The 6,837-nt window shown below is 29.9% G+C and overlaps 1 long non-coding RNA gene across 3 annotated transcripts in view; it reads left to right on the plus strand.

Annotated features, from left to right (window-relative positions):
* Nucleotides 1-6,552, plus strand: part of LOC139425943 (uncharacterized) — a 30,396-nt gene extending 23,844 nt beyond the window's left edge. For 2 of the 3 annotated variants that reach the window (XR_011637099.1, XR_011637097.1), the window contains exons 2-3: nucleotides 3,457-3,490; nucleotides 6,219-6,552. This is a non-coding gene — a long non-coding RNA (uncharacterized lncRNA). The remainder of the gene's footprint in view (nucleotides 1-3,456; nucleotides 3,491-6,218) is intronic. The other variant, XR_011637098.1, reaches the window with a different exon arrangement.
* The last annotated feature ends 285 nt before the right edge of the window (nucleotides 6,553-6,837 follow it).

Genomic DNA, 6,837 nt, shown 5'->3' on the forward strand with positions numbered 1-6,837 from the left:
CAATAAAAAAATAAAAAGTAAAAAAAAATAAAAATAAAATGTTATGATAACATATCCTAGGTGTTGTAAGATTTATTTTGTTTTCTTTTATTTTGCTTTTCATGCACTAAAGGGTGATGAATAGGTGGTGAAAAAAAAAGTAATTTTTCACACCGATTAAAAAAGGTAAATGATTGGTTCAAAATCAGGTAAACAAATTTTCTGAAGAAGATATCAGAGCATTTCAGTGACTCATTGTCTGCCGTTATTTTCAAGATTTTTTTATTATTATTTTTTTAATTTTCAAAGTTCAGTATAAAGCAAAAAAAAGTATTCTTTTTTTAATTCGCGTGTTTGAAAAAGTTACAAATTCCATGGGAAAATTTCATAACGTTGCGAAACGGCAACGTTAAGCAATTTTCAAAAGTGAATTCAGTTTCGAAAATGCAAACTGACAGTTGCTTCAAATATTCATTTAAAATATTAGATTGGTGAACAAAATTAAGAGATGGAAAGCATTTTCGCACATTCATTCGCACATGCAAGATACCCGCACACCGCTCCATGTGCTTGACAATGGTTCCGTGAATGCTCAGAGGTACAGGCAGGAGATCCTAGAGCCCTATGTGCGTCTTTTCATGGGCGCTGTTGGCCCTGAGTTCATTTTTATGAACGACAATGCGCGACCCTATAGGGCTCTCATGGTTGAGTATCTGGAAAGCGAGGATATTCAACGAATGGATTGGCCAGCCAAATCCCCTGACCTGAATCTTATTGAACATGCTTGGGAAGCTCTTGGGAGGGCTATTGCGATGTTCCAACCTCGAGTTAAAAATTGCTCTGGTTGAAAAATGGGAGGATCTTCCACACGTCTTCCTTAACTCCCTTATTAACAGTAAGCATACTCGTTGTGCATGCTGTCTATCTCTCAGGAGTGACCATACACCACACTAGAGGCAACACACGCTGTACAAGCCTCACTTTTATTGTCATCTTTTATCCTTAAGTTCAGACTACATTGGATTTATTGGCAATAGGTCTTGCCAGTGAATGGCACTTTCATTTTTGTTTTGCATACTTTATTATGATGGAATAAGCTATACCAAATTTCATTTATTTATATTCAGTATTTTTTGAGATGTTTGGGAAAATGTCTTCCATCTCTTAATTTTGTCCACCGGTGTGTTTACAGTCCAAATTATTAGACGAGCGAAAGATTTTATGTAAGATATTAATTATCATGTAATACAATGCAGCTTTATTGTTTCTGCCTGACTGAAACCGGTTTACTCTTGTTTACGTTCTTGTATTAATTGGTTAACATTGTAATGCAATACGTTAAAAATAAATACAAATAGGAAGTGTATTAAAAAATCCACTGAATATAAACTTAGTCTACGATATATTAAATAAATATTTGCAATCTATACATACCCGAGTTAATATGTTATTGTATTATGTATGTTATTATGTATGAGTTACCGGGATATCCAGGGAAGATGTTAATAAAATAAATTTCATAAATACTCCAAACTGAAAAAAGAATTATATATATATTTTTTACATTCCCTTAAAACAGAATTATCACCTATTTTATTCTAACTTACTTCTTCCCAGCTGAAGTTAATAACAAATGGCATATCGAAATTAAAGGGGTGGTACATATACTTCCCACTGCCTTAGAAAGGACTTGTTTCTAATGCTACTTGCCCATACCAGCAACCCTGATTGGTGAAACCAAGCGAATTCAAGGCAGAGGGTGTGATTCTTGTTTTTCGGTGGCGCCATCTATGACCAAGAATACGACTTCAGCCACACACCCGTCACTGCTCATTTATAGGACGGACCCATTCATTCTTCCACAAATCGTAATTTTGACCTGAACCAGAGAACGATCATTCTCCAATTCAGTACCCCCAGAGGTATTGATTTGTTATGAGCACTTTGTGACCCAACAGATTTAATGTGCACCAGTCTCCATTTACTACGCAATCTATATAGGGTAAACCAACCAGTGAAGGAACACTACCCGGTGATGGAACATTTCATATATATTGATTAAAAATAAGAATTTGAAAGTTTTTCTTTAGATTGATTGGCTTATTGCCAAACAATAGGAAGTCATCTAGCAATGTTTTGGATTACCTGGTCAAATATATTTCACTGGAAAATTTTTTGAATTTGTTATTATCTCTGCAACACCTTGTTTCTTTGAAAAAATTATAAGGCGAGTGTTTGTATTTATATGTTTGAAGTGGAATTAATTGCTTGTTAATAGGTATAGTTAGTGAAGTTGCGTTAATTTTTTTTAAAGCATCATAGCATAATAAAGTACTGAGATAAGGACGTGTTTATTCACTGGATCACCAAACTATGAAAAACCAGTGAAGGAACAAGTGTTCCTTTTCGGATTTTTTTTTAAGTTAATGAAAATAAAAGATAAATTTTAATTTTCTTGTACCTTTAGTGATGTTCCACATCAAAAGTATGTTAAAAATACGAAAAACAACTTCTAACCAGTGAGGGAACAGGCATGTACCTTTACTGGGCATAGATTTCCCAGTGAATGAACAGTATGTGTTAATATGTTGACACTTTAATTTTCAATTCATGATTACAAAAAAAAAAAGTTAACATTTTCCAAGTGTTTGTATGTTGTAATTTCAAGAATAGGCTTGTTTTTAAATATTTGTATAGCTTATAAATTCATAAAGGACATTAAAAAATAACCAAAATTAAGTGTTCCTTTACTGGGTGTTCCTTCACTGGTAAGAGCTGTTCCTTCACTTGGTCTTCTTACTACTTGTTATTTGAACCTCCAAAACTTTAAAACAATATTATTTAAGTTCTCTGAATTTTTTTTTACATAATTTGCAATTTGTAGCAAATATGTTGACACTGTCATTTAACTAAAATTACGAATTTTGAAATTAATAAGATTTTTTAAAAGGCAAGCGAAGATTAAGTGTTCCCTCACTGGTTAGTTAACCCTAAACGATATAAAAACAATATCAATCCATTACAACAACTTGATTTTTTATTACTCTTTCGCTACTCCGTCTCATTGTGAATTAGACAGGCGAAAGAAGGAAAAGAAAAGATTATATTGTCATTTTTCTGTCCTCTTGAAATCATCAATAACATAAACTATTTACATTTACCTTAGTTATTTCAAGAAATCCTGATGTTTTCAGCGGAAAGCAAAAGTCATAGTTATTGGTAAAATTCTTACCATTTTCACTGTAGGAGAAGTTTTTGAAACATTAAAGTGCAGTAATATTAAAAACTGTCTCATTGTGTGTGCTATTCTCTCGCTTTCATTATACTTAACTAATTTGTTAAAATTGTTCACTATAATTATTTTTGGAATTTATTTAGATAAAAAATTTAAATTAATTTCTCAACTTTGTCTTTCTTGAGTTTCTGAAGTTGAGTTGCTTACTATTAACTTAAAATGACTGTTTTCTTAACTTCAAGGCTAATATGTCATTTTCCTGGCATTCAAAATTTGGTGAGTTTCTATTTTTTTTCTTGGGCAAATGTCAATAAACTACACTGCCGTTTGTAAGATATTAATAGATGTAACTAAATAAATACACAAAAAAAATTGGATGATTTTGAAAACTTTAAATATGAAGAAATTTTTTGGTCTGAATTGTCATGTTTCCTAAGAATTAATATATATATATATATATATATCCACAGTAATTGTTTTAAAATCTTATCCGATAANTATATATATATATAAACTACGCCACTGAATACAATAAAACTACGCTCCGAACCTTCAAACAATGTAAAATAAATGTTCCACCCGATCTGTTTTGAAACAATAAAAATATAGCCAATGAATCCATTCCAAAAAGTACCACTTGTTTCGCTTTTGCCCCCAAGAAGAAGAGATTTTTCAAAACAAGTTTATCGAAAGGGCAATTTAATTATCAGGTCTTGATTGTAGTGTCTTATCCGAACAAGAGTTAAAAATAACTGAATAATTGAAAAAAAGAAAGGATCGTTCTTGATTAACTCAGTCTCATGGGAAGAGATAAAGTTCACTTTGTTTCGATTTCTGATGCCCTTGGAGACTTATTATTCTGATAAAAGATTTTACACATATTCTTAATCAAAGGAATTTCGACTAATCATATGTTATTTAAAATATGATTAAAATTAGCAATTTTTACTCATTCATATTAAAGTCCGTTTTCATTTATCCATTACCGAATCTAAAGAGCGCGTGGACATCCCAGGGGGCATTCTGACTATGGAATAAAATGCGATTTTTTTTAAATCGAACAGTGGACCGTAGTAGCTTTTTTAAGAGTGGACACTTTTTCAAAAATTGAAAATTCCGAGCTGTATTCACCTCCTTCCTAACCAATTGTTTTGAAGGAAAAAAAATTCAAAAAATCAGCATTTTTTAAATTTTATTATTAAATGCAAGGAACTAAAACACAATGCACAAATTTTAAGTTGAAATTCGAATTTTTTTTTCGTGTGTAAGAAGCATTTAATTTAAAATCAGTTTACTATACCGAGTTATTTCGGACAAAAGAAATAAGATAAATATGAGTCTTTGTATGATAGTTCTTAAAACAAGGGGCAACGCAGAGTGATACTTTTCAAAAGTCAGTGAAGGAATACGCCACTTTTTTTTACTCTTATTTACTTAAATAAAAATATTACCTGTTATTACCAAAGTAATGGCAATAATAAAAGAAATGGTAATAAGAATAGTTATTGCAATCATCTTTTTTTTTTTTTTTTGCCTTTCCAAATGTATAATAAATTGTATAATGATGAAGTTACTGAAATGATTCTTTGTAAAATGTAAAGCATAATAAGTTAGGGGATAAGTTTAAAATTATAAATAAGTAATTATTGTTAACATTCCTGAAATGGAATGCTCTTATCTTTATGTTGCATATGGTGTTCGTCTGTATTTTTCAATGCATAAATTCTTCATGCGTTACACCACACAAGTATTATCAACTTTTATCTTTATTATAAATTTTACTTTTGAAAAGAATTAAAATAATAAAATTTAAACATTTGTTATCTAAACATTCCTAGTACATAATTCCTAATGAACATGCAGATGTATTCATTTAATTTAATGAATCATTATGAAATCTAATGTATATATAATGTATCATATAATGAATCAGCCTCTCATGAACAACCAATATTCACAATATATGCATTCGGGAATATATAAATAATAATGATATATTCACTCTATAATATAATCTTTCTCCTGTAATTAACAAAACTTTTATGAAATAAAATTATAACGCATAAAATAATAGCAAATTTAAACTAAAACTAATAATTATTAAATTAAAAAGTATTCGTTCAAATGTAAAATTTAAATTTAATCTCAAGTGTCATAGCAATTTTATGAAACTGAAATATCAAAAGTCTTATTATTATTTCTTATCACTGAAATATTTAAACGTAACAGAAAGTATTCAGTCCCTAATCGATTTCACCCTAATTGGTTGAACTGAACGAATCTGGAAATATTCTTTCTATTCCAGCTATCTGTATATTATATTCTGTATAGTTTATATTCTATAGAGAAGCAGGGAATAATAGAATAATTAGATGAGATATTTTGGCTTTCAACTGATATACCTACTAAATTTTTTTTTTCTTTTCTTTTTTTGCCAAATTTTGAGCTGAATATTCTAAACTTTATCTTTGAATATTTTTCTTTTTTGTAAAAGGAACAGTCTATAATCGAAATCTTAATATAAAATGTGACTTTTTTTTGTCTTATTTTTTAACATACTTAATACAGATTTTTTTTTTTTGTTGACTGAAATATTTATTGAAGTTATACTTCTTATGCGACTTCCAACAAGGTTGCGTTAAACGTTTAACGCTACATTTTTATTGGCCGAGAAATCACGGGGTAGGATCCAGTTTTCCCTCATTCATTTCCATATTGTCTTGGTTCTCACTAGCATAAAAATAATAAAAGTCATAAAAGTATTGTTTTTCTATAAATATTTATTTAGTTTGTTTTGATACACATATAATTTAATAGGGTAGTATTTTTTATTTTCAAATTTAGTGGATAACAATTGTAAAAAATGAGTGAAAACAATCCCACGGACAATGCGACGGATTTAAAGTTATGTCAAGGTACGTCTCTTGTGAATATCAATTGATTGTCTACTGAAATTACATTATGACGCATTCACATACATTATTAATGCAAATACATTTTCCAGGGCGAGACGATGAGGCTGGTTCAAGAGGTCCACGAGGGCAAAAATGCACAATATTACCAAGATTACAGAGCACGGAAGCGAAGGAGCAGGAAAAAGAGTTGTTGAATAGAACTAGTGATCTTTCTACGACTGCTGATTCTTCTACAATTAACGTCGCAGGTTGCGAAGTTTAACTTCTTCCGCGCGGAGGGACTCCACGCCCTATTTTTTTTCTAAATATGTCTATAAAGTCATATTCATTTTGAAATATTGGATAAATGTAATTCATGGTCGTTGTTGTATTTTAATAAACCCTAAGGGGCTTACAAATCAAATAAATTATGCAATAATAGCATCATGTTATGTCATGTTTTCTTAGACAAGTAATATATTATAATTTAGCAATGTTTTTTTAATCATGTTCTCTATTCTTGCGTGTATTTTAACTCATTTGTTCATCATAATTTTGTGTGCGAAATGCAGAATCCAGAAATATGCCCTTTCTTCTTATAATTTTGTATAAGAAGTTACTAAGTTTTATAAAACAATGAATTGATGGTTCCGAAGAACTATTTGTTCTGATAATTTCAAAGAAAATTGATCGTAAATAGTAAAATGCAAAAAAAAAAAAAAAAAAAAA

This window comes from Parasteatoda tepidariorum, chromosome 6 (genome assembly GCF_043381705.1).
Source record: "Parasteatoda tepidariorum isolate YZ-2023 chromosome 6, CAS_Ptep_4.0, whole genome shotgun sequence".
Taxonomy (NCBI): domain Eukaryota; kingdom Metazoa; phylum Arthropoda; class Arachnida; order Araneae; family Theridiidae; genus Parasteatoda; species Parasteatoda tepidariorum.